Source organism: Trichechus manatus, unplaced genomic scaffold (assembly GCF_000243295.1).
Source record: "Trichechus manatus latirostris isolate Lorelei unplaced genomic scaffold, TriManLat1.0 scaffold00053, whole genome shotgun sequence".
Taxonomy (NCBI): Eukaryota; Metazoa; Chordata; class Mammalia; order Sirenia; family Trichechidae; genus Trichechus; species Trichechus manatus.
Window position 1 is genome coordinate 13428552 of NW_004443989.1, and position 17543 is coordinate 13446094.

The 17543-nt window shown below is 41.5% G+C and overlaps 1 pseudogene; it reads left to right on the forward strand.

Moving 5' to 3' along the window:
• Positions 1-745: 745 nt before the first annotated feature.
• LOC101355265 (vomeronasal type-1 receptor 2-like) overlaps positions 746-17543 on the forward strand; it is a 32210-nt pseudogene continuing 15412 nt past the window's right edge.

The following is a 17543-nucleotide window of genomic DNA, read 5'->3' on the forward strand; positions in this document are numbered from 1 at the left end:
ATTTAAAAGTTTAAAGGTTATTCTCCTGTTCACTATTCATCTCTATACCATTTCAATTTATCCAATGCACAATATTCCATGCCTCTAAATTCCAGTTTGCGTATTTGTCTTGTATTTTCATGTCTTTTACAAAACAAAGATTATTTAGGATATCTCTCAGTTTATATAAAATATCAAAGATGTAATCTGTGATCTGTAATGAGAAATAATTTAGTGTCTACCCTAAAATACTTTATCACTTATTTATGTTCCATGTCTCGTAGTTTAAACAACAGCATAATGTTGTACAATAATTTCTATGGTGGATGCCATTGTACCTTAATTTCTGGCAAAGTTAAATGGTTATGTTACCATGTTAATATTTATTCACATTGATTAAATCAAGTTGGGTCATAAAAATTATTCAGAGAATCTAGATTACATTAAGACTTCTGAATTTTCATCCATAAATGATAATGTTCTATAGAATAAATAGTTAGACAAGAATGGGAAATTATCACAACTAAAATGTTTAAAATATAACAAGGTATTTGGACTATTTGAAGAACACAGTGAGCGAGCTATGATAGAATAGAACAGTAGTAAACACTAATGTCATTGCAGCCAGGTTACCCAGGTTCAAATCCTGACTCTACCCTGATTTACATGAGACCCTTAACTCCCCTGTAGATAAATTATCCTTGTCTGTCAAAGAAAATAATATTAGCTCCTAACTCATAGAATCACAGATATGAAATAATTGAGAATGGGTAAAAAAAAAAAAAAAAAATCAATAGCAGTGACCAATACATTGTAAGTGCTGCAAGAAAAAATGAATAAAGTTTTGGGAATCTCTTAACAAAGAAATATATTTAGAAATTATCAGGGTGAAGTAATGGTAAGCAGACAAATTTGGCTTTTATTTTATTTTATTGTATGTTTTATTAGCTATACCATTGTCTTCTGTTTGGTCTTAAAGTTTTTCAACTTTAAATCTGAAGGATATATATATATATAATACCATGTATACAGCTATAAATTCTTACATCTAGCAGGATTTTCTTTTTCTTTTTATCTGCCAAAGATGGTGTGTAAATTCTAGCCAGACACTTTCTTTGCTTATAGATATTTGTATCTATAAGCAGCCATTGGCAAGGGTGGAGCACATAATCCAGTGTACTGCTGATTTAAATAACAAGATTTGTGAAGTCTTAACTGACAAATCTTTCTTCAAGTAAAGATTTGGAATCTTACAACTTATCTCTCAGTTGCTATTTTCATCACTTTTTCCTTTTCGTTTTGTTCAACAGGAACCCCCACTCATGCTTCTCAAGCTATTTCACTCCAGTATTCCCAATGGTAGAGAAGAGTCAACGGGTACTTTCCACGGGTCTGAGATATTGCCTGAAGGTTCTACAAGGGAGAAATTTCTCCCAAATCTAATATTTCATTTGCAGAATTTATTGAAACGTTGCAATCTACTCCTATGTGTGTAAGTATATTTATCTCTAAGTCTATATTAATATCTATATGTTCTTGTTAGGTGTTATCTGGTTGATTCTGACTCATAGTGACCCCATGTGGCAGAGTAAAACTGCCCAAGAGGGCTTTCTAAGCTGTAATCTTTTTTTTTTAAACCTGTGTTTGTTATTATTGAGATAATAATATAATAAAGATTATATATACATGTATGAATATACTTATATACATGCATACATAAACCAAAAAATCCAAACCTGTTGTCGAAGTATTGATTTCAATTCACAGTGACCCTGTAGGACAGAATAAAACTGCCCCATAGGCTTTCCAAGGCAGTAATTTCTTTTTTTTTAGGAATAATTTTTTTTAATTGTTATTTATTGTACTTTAGATGAAGGTTGACAGAACAAACTAGCTTCTCATTAAACAATAATACCCATATTGTTTTGTGACATTGGTTATCAACCCCACGACATGTCAACTTTCTCCTTTCTCGACTTTGGGATCTCTATTACCAGCTTTCCTGTCCCCTCTTGCCTTCTAGTCCTTGCCCCTGGGCTGGCGTGCCCCTTTAGTCTTGTTTTGTTTTATGGGCCTGTCTAATCTTTGGCTAGAAAAATCTGGCTTTTATATTCCATGAACATTGTAGTTCACAACTCGTGTTTCTATGCAGAGTCTTCTGCTTGTAAATTTGAATATCAAACCCTGGAAAAAATGACATAATGGCCTCCTTGGATTTGAAAACAGCAATGATACTTCTATTCCAGATAGTGTTGGAATCCTGGGTAATTTCTCGCTCATAATCCCGTGGATTCAGATCAAGGTCAACGGATTCCATTCTCAGGTACCTGACTGTAGCCAATCTCTTGGTCATTCTCTCTAGAGGAATCCCAGAGACCATGGCAGCTTTTGGTTTGAAATATTTCTTCAATTATTTCAGATGCCAACTTGTGTTATATATTCATAGAGTGGCCAGTGGTGTGTCCATTGACACCACCTGCCTTCAAGCATCTTCCAAGCCATCACAATCAGCCATATGAGCTTCACATGGACAAATCTTAAGTTTCAAGCCCTAAGGTATATTGGCTACTCCAATATCCTCTGCTGGATACAGCACATACTTGTAAACACCATTTTTACTATTTATATGTCTGGCAAATGGAATAATAAAACCATCACAAAGAAAAATGTTTCAAGATACTGCTCTGCTACACAACATGACAGTGTTATAGACACACTATATGCAGTATTTTTGTCCTCCCATGATGTTTTATGTTTGGGACTCATGTTCTGGGGTCCATGGTTTTCATCCTGTAAAGACATAAGAAACAGGTCCAACAAATTCATAGGAACCACCTCTCCCCTAGATCCTACCCTAAGATCAGAGCCACCCAAAGCATTCTTGTCCTAGTGAGCACTTTTGTATCTTTTTATGCCCTCTCCTGCATTATTTATGCTTATTTGACTTTTTTTTGATAATTCCAATTGGTGGCTGGTGAACACATCTGTACTAATCACTGTGTTTCCCAACAATCCGCCCCTTTGTTCTCACAAGCAGTGACCCCTGTGTATCAAGGCTCTGCTGTGTATGCTATAGAAAGAATACACAATTTCCACCTCTCATCATAAAAATATAAATTTTCTGTTTTGCATCATATGCAATCAGTGATGGACTTATCCCTTACAGAATTTTAAGTACTATTAAGAGCCAGTCTCATTGCAGTCAGAATGGTGAACAAGGCAGACTGAGATTCTGCCCCCATGATAGAGTAGATAATAGGAATTATAGCAAATGAAAGCTTATGTAATTTCCATTGTCACTACTTACATAACTTTTTTTTTAGTGATTATAGTGAAGGTCAGAGTTCATGAAAAAATAGGCTTGAAATAATGTAGAAACACTGGAATTGTCTTTGAGTGTGTAATTATAAAGTGAAATATGTGATTTTCCAAATATTTAACTGAACATGGAATTGTAAGGACAGTTCCATAAAATAGAAATATCATCTGGGATTGTCCTGTCAAAATCTGGGCTGGATTGGGGGTGTGTGGTCTTCTATTGTAATATAATGGCTTGAGGTGAAGCTGGAGGAAAAATTAGGCTAATATTATGGAAGGAATTGGAGGCTAGGTTCTGAATTTTGTACCTTATTCCTAAGAGAAATGGTGGTCTTTTGAAACACAGAAATGCTTCTAGATAAATATTTGCATATGAAAGATATTTTCAGGTAAAAACTGGAAAATGAAATGCAGGGGAACAAGAAGACCGTAGAGGATGAGTGAGCTGTAGGTGGGAGACAATTAAATAGATATTTTGCATCACAGAAAATCTTGAATAGGATTTGGTGATCTTGAGAAAGGAGGTTGTTCTGCATTAAACATTGCTCACAGTCAGCTGTGTTGACAAAAATGGGTTTTTAAGGTGACCTCCCTTGTCTCCAATTTGAGCAAACAAGTTAATGGAGAAGTTGTTCATCAAGATTAGGGTAGTAGAGGAGTAGCAACTTGAAGGCAAAAGACATAAAATTACTTTGTTGAATGAGTTTTGTATCTTTTGAAATTACCATGGGAGCAAAGCAGACATCCTCAAAAGAAAAAAAAAATCATATATTAAGTCAAACGTAGGAAATACTTTTTTGTTCGTTTATGGTTGCTGTATATATATTTTACCTTTGACTTTGTTTGACTAGGTTTGGTATCTGTGTAGCCAAGGTGTGTTTTCTGGAATGTATCACTAATTAGGTTTATTAACTGCTTTTATCTCTATAAAGATAAGACAAAATATTTTGTTTTCCCAGAGAAAAAGAAGAAGCTGGACAGTGCAGGACTTCAGGAGAAGATCAAAGAGCTGCTTTCCTGAGGAATCTTCCTAAGGATCTGTTGTATCCTCCAATGTTTATGGGTTCTAGTGAGTTCTCCAAAGAAAGAGATGTGAGTTGGCCTTACTCCATTCTCATATTTTTGAAAAAATTTTTAATTGTACTTTAGATGAAGGTTTACAAAACAAATAGTTTCTCATTAAATAGTCAGTACGCATATTGTTTTATGACATTGGTTAACAACCCCACAACATGTCAACACTCTCCCTTCTCGACCCTGAGGTCCTTTTTTTTTGGTGAAAATATACATAGCCAAAGTTACACCATTTCAAAAGTTTCTGCATGTACAATTCAGTGACATCGATTACATTCTTCCAGTTGTGCTGTTATTCTCACTATCCTTTCCCAAATTATTCCATCACCATTATCTTCAACTCACTGTCCCCTAGGCTTCCCACAAACATTTGGAGTTGCTGTTGTCAATTTGATCTCACATAGTTATTTCTATTTTGTATCTTAGATGAAGGTTTGCAGAACAAATAGTTTCTCATTAAACAGTACACATATTGCCTTATGACAAATGGTTAACAACCCCATGACATGTCAACACTGTCCCTTCTCAACCTGGGGTTCCCTATCACCAGCTTTCTGTCCCCTCCTGCCTTCTAGTCCTTGTCCCTGGACTGCTGTGCCTCATTAGTCCTGTTTTGTTTTATGAGGCTGTCCAACCCTGGGTGAACAGTGAACTTTGGGAGGGGCTGCACCACTGAGCTAAAAGGGTATCCGGGGGCCATGCACTCAGGGTTTCTCCAGTCTGTCAGGCCAGTAAATCTGGTCTTTTTTTTGTGAGTTAGAATTCTGTTCTACATCCTTCTCCAGCTCTGTCCAGGACCCTCTATTGTGATCCTGATCAGAGCAGTCAGTGGTGGTAGCCAGGCACCATCTAGCTGTACTGGACTCAGTCTGGTGGAGGCTGTGGTAGCTGTGGTCCATTAGTCCTTTGGACTAATCTTTTCCTTGTATCTTGCTCTCTTCATTCTCCCTTGCTCCCGAAGGGGTGAGACAAGTGGACTATCTTAGATGGCTGCTCATAGGCTTTTGAGATCCCAGACGCTACTCACCAAGGTAGAATGTAGAACACTGTCTTTATAAACTATCTTATGCCAATTGAGCTAGATGTTCCCTGAGACCATGGTCCCCACAGCCCTCCATCCAGCAATTCAGTCCCTCAGGGAGTCTGGAAGTGTCTATGGAGCTTCCATGACCTTTCCTTGTATAAGTTGTGCTGGCTTGCCCAGTAATGTGTACTGTCTTACCCTTCACCAAAGTTACCACTTATCTATTTAGTTCCCCCCCCACTCCCCCCATCCCTAGTAACCAACAAAGATTGTTTCTTTTTGTGTGTAAACTTTTACATGAGTTATACAGTAGAGGTCTCATACAATATTTCTCCTTTTGTGATTGACTTCTTTCACTCAGCATAATGTCCTCCAGTTTTGTTCCTTTTACTCTCCTGTGCTGAGTTCCTTTTGTTTGTGGATTTTTTTCATTTCTTTTGTTTTTGTAGGTTTTGTTTTTACTGAGACTTAATGTTTTTCTTCTTTATTTTGATAAGTAGGTTTCTTAACTTTCTTTGTGGTTGCTGTGAAATTTGCCTTTATCTTCCTAGATTTGAACCAGTCTATTATTACTTGGTATTGCTTGTATTGTATTGGTATTCCATTAGAAGGTTCTATATCTACACCATTTATTCCCTCTTTTATTGTTCTGATCCTGTTGTCATTTACAGATGAACCTCTCTGGTTCCCTGTTGTAATTCTTTTGGTTTTGCATAGTGCTTAAGAGTTCGTTTCCTAGGTTGGTATCTGCTTAGTGCAATCCTGTGTCCTATATTCAGCCTGTGGTCTGATATTGTTTGCTCTCAGATCAAAGGACTTTCTTTAATAAGTCTCGTAAGTTTGGTTTGGTTTTTACATAGTCCCTTAATTTTTGTTTATCTGGAAATGACTTAATTTCACCATCATATTTGAACAAGAGTTTTGCAGGATATATTATTTTTGGCTGGCAATTTTTTTCTTCCAACGTTTTATATATGTCATTCCATTGCCTTCTTGTCTGCATGGTTTCTGCTGAATAATCCGAGCTTAGTCTTATTGTTTCTCCTCTGTATGTGAATTTTTGTTTTTCTTGAGCTGCTCTCAGGATTCTTTGTCTTTGGCTTTAGCAAGTGTGATTATGATATGTCTTCATGATTTTCTTTTGGGGTCTATCCTACATGGAGTTCGTCGAGCTTCTTTGATGGTGAGCTTTTCATCTTTCATGATGTTGGGGAAGTTTTCTGTCAGCAATTCTTCAATGATCCTTTCTGTGTCTTCTGTTTTCTCTCCCTGTTCTGGAACTCCAATCACTGACAGATTTTTGCTTTGGATTGTATCCCACATAATTCTCAGTTTTTCTTCATTCTTTTTTCTTATTTTTCCTCAAACAGGGTAATATCCAAGTGTTTGTCTTCAATTTCACTGATCCTGTCTTTCATCATTTCAAACGTGCTCCTTAGCCCTTCTATAACACTGTCCATTTCTAAAATATTGTTGTTTTGGATTTCTAATTGTTGTTTTTGTATGATTTCTAGTTGTGGATTTATTTTAGCATTTTATTCCCTTATTATTTTCTTGAATTCTTCCATTTTTGTCTGTATTTTCCATGAATTTGTCTGCCTTTTCCATGAATTTGTCTATTTTTTCCTCATTTTTGTCTGCTTTTTGCTTCAACTCTTGGATAAATTCTGAGTATTAGACATTTGAATTCCCTACCAGGTAGTTCTAGTGCCTTTTCTTCTACAGGAAAGTCATATCTGGTGTTCTGTTTTGGACGACTACTGGAATCATCCTGCCCTGTTTTTGTACATGTTTTGATATTGTTAGCTGTCTTTGGGGCATTCAGTAGTTATTTTCCTCATTTATCAATTGTAGATTTGTTTGTTTTGTCCTTTTTTTGTTTTATTTGGTTATGTCTGAGGGGGTGGTCTGTGCGTCCTTTGTTGTTTGCTTGTCTGTAGGCATGATAATTTTCACCTCCTTCTCCAATGGGCATGGTCAGTCGCTCAGGTATGGTACAGTAGGGCAGGTCCAACTGAAGGGGAGTTACTGCGATGGGTTGTTTGTGGCATGTACTAGGGCCAACAGGGTGGGCTAGAAATCAGTGTGGGGCAGGTTCCATTAGGCCATGCCTGTGCTTCTTGGGGGTGTGATGTTCAGCGCACTGTGCAGGTAGGCAGGAAGGAGGGAGGAGACTGTAATGTGTGGAGCTAAGATGGTTATGGGAAAGAGGAGACAGGAACAAGTGCCAAAAACATACAAACAAAAAAAAGTGCTAAGAGAACTTGCTATTGGAGTGGAGAGATGAGGTACTGAGAAATGGAGAAAAACAAAAAGAAAAAAAGTAGAAGAAAAAATGAATAAAAATTAGAAAAAAAAAAAATGAAAGAAAACCACCCAGGGATCCCAATGGTGTGGCTGCAAGGACTGGGGAAGTTGCTCCCAGGCAGTGAAGTACAGCCTGGCTAGAAGGGGTAGACGTGTCACACTGTGCCGGATATTCAGGCGACAGGAAGAGAAGGTAAGTAAAGAGAGAGGAGAAACTGAGAAATGAAGAAAGACAAAAAAGGAAAAAAAGAGTGAATTAAAAAAAAAAAAAAAACAACAGAAAGAAAGAAAGAAACAAACAAAACCCAAGAAAAAAGAAATGCCCTCAGGGATCCGACTGCGCATCTGCACTAAGGGAATAGCTCCCGAGCTGTGCAGTATTGCTCAGCTATAAGGGGCTCCCAAGCCTAGAAAAGAAAAAGAAAATCCACCAGCCTGGCAGCACAAGCTGGGAAGCAGTTTCACAGTTAAGTGATGTTTTGCAACCTTTCAGGAAGAAGCAAAGGTGGCACACAGAGCCAGGTATTTGAGAGAACGGAGGGGGAAGTTGTGAGAGCCTGGGAAGAGATCAACAGAAGTGGAAAAAAGCAACACCAGCAGCCAACAAATGGTACTCAGGGTGTTGGCCAGTGCAGGTGGGTAGAATCCAAGTGGCACCAAGATGAAGCCGGTGCTTCCCGGGCAAGAGACTGTGGCCACAGGAAGCAGAGGAGGCCGAGTGGGGGCGAAGAAGGGTGGGGGTGGGAAAGCCTATATCACTGGTTACCTGTTGTTCTATCTCCTGCTAGAAGCTCCGTGAAGCTGCTTTCTCCTATCCCTTGTTTGTCAATCACCGATAGGAGTCCAAGGTGGCGGATCCATGCTGCATTAGCTGATAGGGGACCTCTGCATGTATTTCTCCTCCCTCTCTGTTCTCTGTCAGTCTCTTTTTCCATTCAGTGCTTGGCTGAGTTCCTTATCTCTTCATCTGATGCTTAGGGTTTCAAGATTGATGTTTGTCTCTGTTTGACTTAGTTTTTTGGATCTTTGCAGTGGAGGGATGACGTGGTGCTTCTGTCTATAGAGCCATGTTGCCCGGAAGTCTGGATATTATATATCTTTATAAACTTTGGTGCATCTCTCATTTTTTCTATCTTCCTCTTCTTTTGATCACCACCACACTGTCTCAATGATAGAGGGTTTCAGCCAGAAATCCACCAAATTCATTGCAATGGTCACAGAGAACTCATAGAAACACCACTATATTTGTGACAACAGCTTTTAATATAAACAGAAAAGGATATAAATAGAGAAATATATAAATGAAGAAAAACATAAGGGTATGAGGGGGTCCCACAAAAGTGCACTCACACTCCCAAAAACAAATGTTCATTCTCACCAATCAGAAAGATTCTAACAGGATACAATTCAGGATAAATGTCAGGATAAATGTTAAGAAAAGGATACAACTTATGATCGATACACAGATCAATATCAGGAGAGGTCTGGTGGTGCAGTGGTTAAGAGCTATGGCTGCTAACCAAAAGGTTGGCAGTTTGAATCCACTAACTTCTCCTTGGAAACCCTATGGGGCAGTTTTACTCTGTCGTATAGGGTCGCTATGGGTCGGAATCTACTCGATGATAACAGGATTGGTTTTGTTTTGGATCCCAAGGGGAGGTGCAGCCTCCTGTACTCACGAAGCAGGCCCCTGCTCTTGGGATACTGCCCTCTGCTCTTGAGGTGTGTCCCCATGCTCTTGCAGCAAGGCCCTCTGCTCTTGGTGTGTGGCCAGCATGACCTCCTGCTCCAGGTGTGGCTCCCTGCTCTCGAGGCATGGTCCCCTGCACTAGGGGCACAGCCCCCTGCACTTGGGACACTGTCCCATGCTCTTGGGGTGTGGCCAACTGCTGGAGACACAGCACCCTGCACCAGATGTAGCCTCTGCTCTCAGGGCACAGACCTTTGTTGTTGGAACACAGCTCCCTGCTCTCGGGGTGTAACCCCCTCCTTCAGAAGGGGCCCTTTGCTCTTGGGGCATGGCTCTCTGCTTTTGTGGCACAGGCCCCTGCTCTCAGGATGGCCCCCTGCCAGCCTCTGTCACCATGGTCACTGCCACTGACTCTGCACACCTTCTGCCACCATTCAAGACCTGCTCATTGTCTCTGCCACTTCTAGCACTATTACAGCTGCTGCTATCATTATAGCTGCTGCCACTGTCTCAGCTGCTCATGCCATTGCAGCCCTAAGTATGTCACAGCTAATCTCACTCCTTCCCTGTTGCTGACTGGTCCAGCTCTAAACTGGCAGCCTTGGTAAAGCACTGCTCTAGAGGGTTCTCCTTCTCTGATGGCTCTTCTCTACAGCTCAAAATTCAGCATTAAGGAATAAAAAAAACCAATTACAAAATGGACAAAATATCTGAACATTCATCTCATGAAAGAAGTTATGCAGATGACAAATAAGCATATAAAAATCCTCAACATCACGTCATTAGAGAATTGCAAATTTAAAAAGCAATGATATAGCTCTACACATCTATTAAAATGGCTAAAATCTAAAACACTGAAACCACCAAATGCTGGTGAGTATGTGGAGCAACAGCAACTCTCATTCATTGCTGGTGGGAATGTAAAACGATAGAGCTACTTTGGAAGATAGTCTGGCAGTTTCTTCAAAGCTACACACAGGCTAACCATATGGCCCAGCAATCTTGCTCCTTGATAGGTACCCAAATAAGTTGAAATGTATGCCCACATAAAACCCTGCATGAATATTTTTAGCAGGTTTATTCAAAATTGCCCCAAATTGAAAGCATCTAAGATGTCCTTCAGTGGGGGCATGGATAAACAAACTGTGGTACATTTAGATGTAATATCACTAAACAATAAAAAGAAGTGAGCTATCAAGTCATGAAATTATATGAATGAAACTTAAATGCATATTACTAAGTGAATGAAGACAGTATGGAAAAGACAAAACTAAAGAGGCAATAAAGAGATCAGTCTGTGCAAGGTGTTTGGGGACAGGGGAGGGAAGGCCTCTGCTGCTGCACTCTCCCATGCCCGGCTGCCTCTGTCCACTAGCGCAGGGCACAAGTGTGCTGGAGAAGGAGAATATCTGTGGCATAGCCTCCTGAGAGAGAAGGAAGAGGCTGTGAGACATCACAGGTGCCCTGGTAAAGCTCTCCTGGGCATGTGGAGCACAGACAGGGTGTCCCCAGCAGGTTTACCAAGGTGGTATTGGAGCACTGAACACATGTGGGGGGCATTAAGTATCAGCTCAGGTGGAAGGCTGGATCCTGGCTGGTTATGCACCTGCTCTGCACATACCACCTCATTGCAGGGCCTGGGATATGCAGAGCCTGTCTTCACGGGTTACCTCCAGTGGGAGAAGAAAGATGATGGAGAAAACAAAGTTGTCAGGGGTGGAGGATCACATGAGTGTGATCAAGGCAGCATAGGGGTAAATGTGGTGTTTGAACAAAGACTGACAGCTCCTGGGATATGAAAGGGACATTCTGGGCCTATGGTGCAGCAGGTGCAAAGATCCTGAGGCAAGAATGTGTGCAGTGGATAAGCAGGGAGAGTGGTAAAGTGGCTGCAGACAAGGTCTGAAGCCACGCAAGACCTGGGGCTCAGGTGAGACACGTGTCTCCCTGAGTGAGATGGGAGCTGGCTCTTATTCAAAAAGCTAACAAAAGCACACCAAAGACCGTCTGATCCCTATATCCTCACCCTGCACATCCCCAACAAGTGCTTGGCACCTAAGGTGGGGTACATGGGGTCTAGAGACACGCCCACCTCCTGAGGGGACCAAGGTCCTGGCATCTCACCTGAAGCCCGTGCACTGTGGGCAATTCCAAGACGGCACAGTTCTGGGATCAAAGGTGACACTCTGAAAGTAACCTCTGTCAATTGAGCCTGCAGATCCCTAGCTTCTGGAGTTATCACAGAAGGTGTTCTCCAAGCCACCAGCCTCTCCTGCTGTACAGGCAGCAGGTGATCTGGTCAGGAAGTGCTAAGTGGGGCACGTGGAGGCCTGTGCTGGACAGGGGCCCACATCTCAACATCCCCTTTACAGGTGAGAGATGTTTGCTCAGTGTAAAGTTACTTGTCTGGGGACCCTAGGTCTCAGGCCACCCTGAACTCGGCTAGCTGCCTCAGAGCCCAGTGACTTTGGCCAGCCCAGGATTTGTCACTTGTCACGAAGTTCCTCCCCGACACCCCCCACCTGTGTGGGCCCTTTGTCCTCCAGAGAACAAGCCCCATGACCACCTTCCACTGCAGGAGCAGACAGGAGAGGTCATGTCCTTAGCTTGGGGCTGGGGACCCTACCTCGGCAGGGACGCCACAGATGTACAGGTGTGGGTGTGTGGTCCCTATTGGTAATGTACAAAGAGCGGGCATAATGCACATAAAACACCTCGGCAAGCAAGGCCAAGCTAAGTGCAGTTTACCGCGAGGGAATTGGGGAAGGAGGATACTTTCACTTTTTTTTTTACACATTTGAAAATCATTTGATACGTTTTCCAAACAGCATGTCTATTTATTTTGTCATTTTTTTTAAATCAAGATCCGTTGTGTGTGTGCAACAGGCTGACTTCTGAAAGCAGCATTTTTGACAAAATGTCTTTCATGAGGGCCAGTTCCTCACATGACAAGGTTGGGCCGGCCAAGCAGGCTTGGGCTGCTGGCCTGGACTTGGCGTGGGGCAGGCAGTGCTGGACTTTGTAAGTCCTCAGGGAACCCAGGGCCGGGTGTGGAGAACAGGGTGCGCAGGAGTGCTGGAAAGGAAGTCAAGCACAGATCTGAATTGGAAAGATGGAAACTCACTTAATGTGGGTGACCTTTGCTCAGAGTAGTGTGCTTCCAGATCGACAGGAAAGTATGCAGAAGCGGGAAGCAGGCGAGGAGGTGCAGGGGGCTGGCGAGGGAGGCGTGTGGGCTGGGTGTGAGATGGGCGTGGACGATGACCAACCTTAAGCAGGAAGCTGTTTGAGTAGGGCGGGGCTGGTGCAGAAGACGGGTTGGGCAGGGGCGGGGCCAGTATGGGGCAGGGCCTGATCTTCCCTCGGCCTTTGCAGGCCCTCCTGGCTTTCTGGGTCTGCAGGTCTTTATGCTCAACAGAACTCAATTCTCATCCTTCTCATCCAAAGGAATCTTTGGTGTCCTGTGAATCAGGGCTGCTGCCTGCCTATTTTAAGTAAATGTCTCAAACAATTTAGGGTTAAAGACTAGCACCATGTGGGCCATATGTTAGAAGGTTAGACATTTTATTCATAAAGGGGAAAAATATTAAAGGACTTTCTGAGGGCAGGTGGAGGTTTGTGCATTGTGTGTGAGTGAGGCTGGTGTGACCCAGACGTTGGAGTGCTGGAACTTTGGTGCGGACTTGATGTGGGACCAAGGTGGGATTCTAGGCAGTCCTTAGAAAAACTGCATCACTATGTACCTAGTCTTATTTTCAGGAGTAACTACAGTCCTAGGAAAGCACAGTGGTTGTAAGATGGCGTTTTTATGAGGGGCACTCAGACAGCCTGATGAAGAGGTCGCACCTCTAATGTGGAGAACAGTGTCTGTCCCCGTCTTCCCCTGGCAATAACCACCCCTCCCTTCTCATGCTGCTCCAGAGGACCTAGTACAAGCGAACATCTAGCAGCCTGAGTGTCTGAACATCTATTTGACCCTACAGGTTGACAGCAGAAATGTGGCAAGATTTCCAGGGGAAGCAACAGTTGGGGGGGGAGGGCGGGGCTAAGAGGCCTGGCCAAGTAGTAGTGTCTTAGAATTTGGGCGATTTGTGTGCCAGAAAGACATTATTTGTTCATTTTTAAGAATGAAGAAATAGAGGCACGGCAAGTCCAGTAACTTGCTTTTGATCACATAGCTAAGGGTCTCCATAAGGTCTCCGCCAGGGAATAAAGCAAAGGTCCCCAAGCAAAAAGGGGACTGAGCAGTCACAAGGGTAAAGGGGTCCAAGGCTCACATCTCGCCCACTATGAACCCTCCTGTGGGGTCCTTGTCCCCTCCCCTTTCCATGGGCAAAGACCTGAGGACTCCAAGAGGTCAGGAATTCTTTTGTCCAGACTTCAATTTAAACCATCAAATACAGGTATTTAAAAAGCTGGGGGTCTCTGCAGTGCTTTAAGAGGCAATTACTTCCTGATTTAAATTTTTTTGGATACCCCGTGTTTTCATTAATGGAAGCATGCTGAGTCATGGAGTGTGTTTAAATTTTTGGTTAGTAATATGGATTTTGAGAAATATTATGTGGGAATACATGGTTACCACAAAATTCAGGGGGTTCTCAGGCACTATGATTGGTGGGTGCCCTTCTTTCCCACCTGTCATGTGTGGCAGGATGTATTGTAGGGTGCCTTCCATTAGGTTACATGGGGTACCTCTGGTTTTCCAAATATGACACATACATACACACATACACAAAACCAAACACACCAGGGATCCCTATCACACAGGAAACCATAAATATGCTTACAAGGCTATCTAGCTGTACAAAAGCTAAAGGAGACAAAAATTTTACCCAACCACACTTTCTGGATGCACTACCTCACATTTAAGCCAGCTACCCCAGCTATTTTGCTTCAATGAATGTTTCTTTCATCTTTCACGGCTACACAAGTCCCCCCTAAAAAAACCAAACCTGTTGCCATCAAGTCAATTCTGACTGCGGGGCAGCAAATACTTTCTGCAGGAAAAGTAGAATTCCAAGAAACCTGAGAGCCAGAAAAAATGGGCAGACAACCGTATACTCCATTGATCCCAAAAGGGTTAAATCATACACCTAGAGATGGGATCCTGTCAGGGCCAGGTGAATTTTGACTCATATCTGCACAATCGGAACTCTGGGTTTTAAAATGAAAGCCTCACTCTGGTAGCAGAGAAAGACCAATTTTATAGTACTTTGGGGTTGTTATAATTACTACATTTAGGTATCCCAAAATAGCAATTTAAAAAATCTCAATATCCCCCTCTTTGAGCCCTTTCCAAACACCCCATGAATAAACACTTGAGTAGACACAAGAGGATTTAAGAATGGCTAAGAGGATCACTAAGATTATTTAATGGAGCCACTCAGAACTGCAGATCTGTGCCTGAGAAATCTCAACCCTTTCTGTTTATTTGTGCCTCTCACAGAGACTTTGTTAGCTGCCTTTTAGGCTCTGACTCACGGCCATCCTATGTATAATAGAATGAAAAGTTGCCTTGTTCTGCATCATCTCCATGATCATTGACATGTATGACTCTTGTCAGACAATATCCTTTTCTGATCCATAGGGTTTACACTGGCTAATTTTCAGAAATAGATTGCCAGGCATTTCTTCCTAGCTGTCTTAGTCTGGAACCTCCACTGAAACCTGTCCACCTGAGTGACCTTGCTGGTATTTGAAACACCAGCGGCATAGCTTCCAGTCATCATAGCAACATGTAAGCCACCACAATACAACTAAGTGACAGATAGGTGGCGGCTCACAGAGACTAAACCAAAAAAAGCAAACATGTTGCCATTTAGTCGATTCCGACTCATAGTCAACCCTAAAGAACAGAATAGAACAGCCCCCTAGGATTTCCAAGGCTATAAATCTTTACAGAAGCAGACTGCCACATCTTTCTCCCACGGAGCAGCTGGGTGGTTTCTAACCACCAATCTTTCAGTTAGCAGTTGAGTGCTTTTAACACCATGCCACCACCGTTTCTTCACAGAGTCTAGGCTCCATAAAATACCTGTCCATAAATGGAAGGGCCTTAAAGTGCTAGGAATTGTGTTAATGATACTAAAGTTAAACATTTGAACCATATGTTCAAAACTGAACATTTTCAATCTACATGCAAAAAGAAAAAGTAAAGACTTTAAGGGATTTGGTTTTTATCTTCACCACCTGATGATCACAGCCTAATAAGCTATTGTTAGGTGAACTCAGGATATTTTCACATGGTTATTGACCAAGGAAGGGGCCCTGGTAGCTCAGTGGTTAAGCGCTCTGCTGCAAACTTAAAGGTCAGTGGTTAGAAGCTACCAGACGTAATGGAAGAAAAGACCTGGAGATCTATTCCCATAAAGACTACAGTTTAGTAAACACTATAGGGGCAGTTCTACTCTGTTGTATGTTGTCGCTATGAGTTGGAATGGACTCGAAAGCACACAACAACAATATTGACCAAAGACACTTTGAGACAGAAGTAAAATGCCCACCAGCCCTCCTGAGCTCTACTGCACACATGCACAACCTTTACTGAAGCCTCTGCCTTGGCCTCCCCTATACTATGAAATGAGATAGATAGATTTCCATTATATAGTGTTAAGTGGGGGAAAAGTACATTTGTGTGAAGGAAACATGATAAATAACCAACATATATTTATGTATGTATTTATGTATTCTGGGGGAGGGATACTTCTGAGGAACACTGAAAAGTTACACAGGAAACAATTAAAATGGAAATGGTTAGCAACTGGTGGTGATCTTAACAGAGCACAAGTTGTACAGAGGAATCAGCCTTCTGAATACACCTTTTTATGTAGTTTTTAGTTTTGAACCATGTGAAAATTTTATATGTTAAAGGAATAATTAAAATGAAAGCAAACCTTTATTCAAATTAAATGTAAACAGAAAAAAGTAAATGTGATAACATATCCAACTGCCACCTCCCGTCTGTGACTTTGTCATAATCTGGTAGTTGGCATTTTGCTGATGCAGGAAGTTATGCCACTAGTATTTTAATGACCTCTTCCTTTCTTCATGTATGATGTCCTTGATGTCATTCCACAACTCATCTGGTCTTCAGGCATTAGTGTTCGATGCGTCAAATCTATTCTTGAAATGATCTCTAAATTCAGGTGGGATATACTCAAGGTTGTACTTTGGCTCTTGTGGACTTGTTCTAGTTTTCTTCAGTTTCAACTTTAAAGTGCATCTGAGCGATTGATGGTCTGTTCCGAAGTCAGCCCCTGGCCTTGTTCTGACTGATGATATTGAGCTTTTCCATTTCTTTCCACAGAGGTAGTTGATTTGACTCCTGTGTATTCCATCTGGTGAGGTCCATGTGTATAGTCGCAGTTTATGTTGGTGAAAAAGGTATTTGCAATGAAGAAGTCACTGGTCTTGCATGATTCTATCATTCAATCTCTGACATCATTTCTATCACCAAGGCCATATTTTCCAACTACCGATCCTTTTTTGTTCCCAACTTTCGCATTCCAATCACCAGTAATTATCAATGCTTCCTGATTTCATGTTCAATCAATTTCAGACTGAAGAAGTTGGTAAAAATCTTCAATTTCTTCATCTTTGGCCTTAGTGGATGGTGCATAAACTTGAATAATAGTTGTATTAACTGGTCTTCCTTGTAGGCGTATTGATATTATCCTATCACTGACAGCGTTGTACTTCAGGATAGATCTTGAAATGTTCTTTTTGATGATGAATGCAACGCCATGCCTTTTCAAGTTGTCATTCCCAGCATAGTAGACCATATAGTTGTCTGATTCAAAATGGCCAGTACGAGTCCATTTCAGCTCACTAATGCCTAAGATATCAATCTTTATGCATTCCATTTCATTTTTGATGATTTCCGATTTTCCTAGATTCATACTTTGTGCATTCCACGTTCCGATTATTAATGGATGTTTGCAGCTGTTTCTTCTCATTTTTAGTCCACATTAGCAAATGAAGCTCTCAAAAGCTTGACTCCGTCCACGTCATTAAGGTCTACTCTACTTTGAGGAAGCAGCTCTTTCCCAGTTGTCTTTTGAGTGCCTTCCAACCCAGGAGGCCCATCTTCTGGTACATGTCAGACAACGTTCCGCTCTATTCATAAGGTTTTCTCTGGCTAATTCTTTTCAC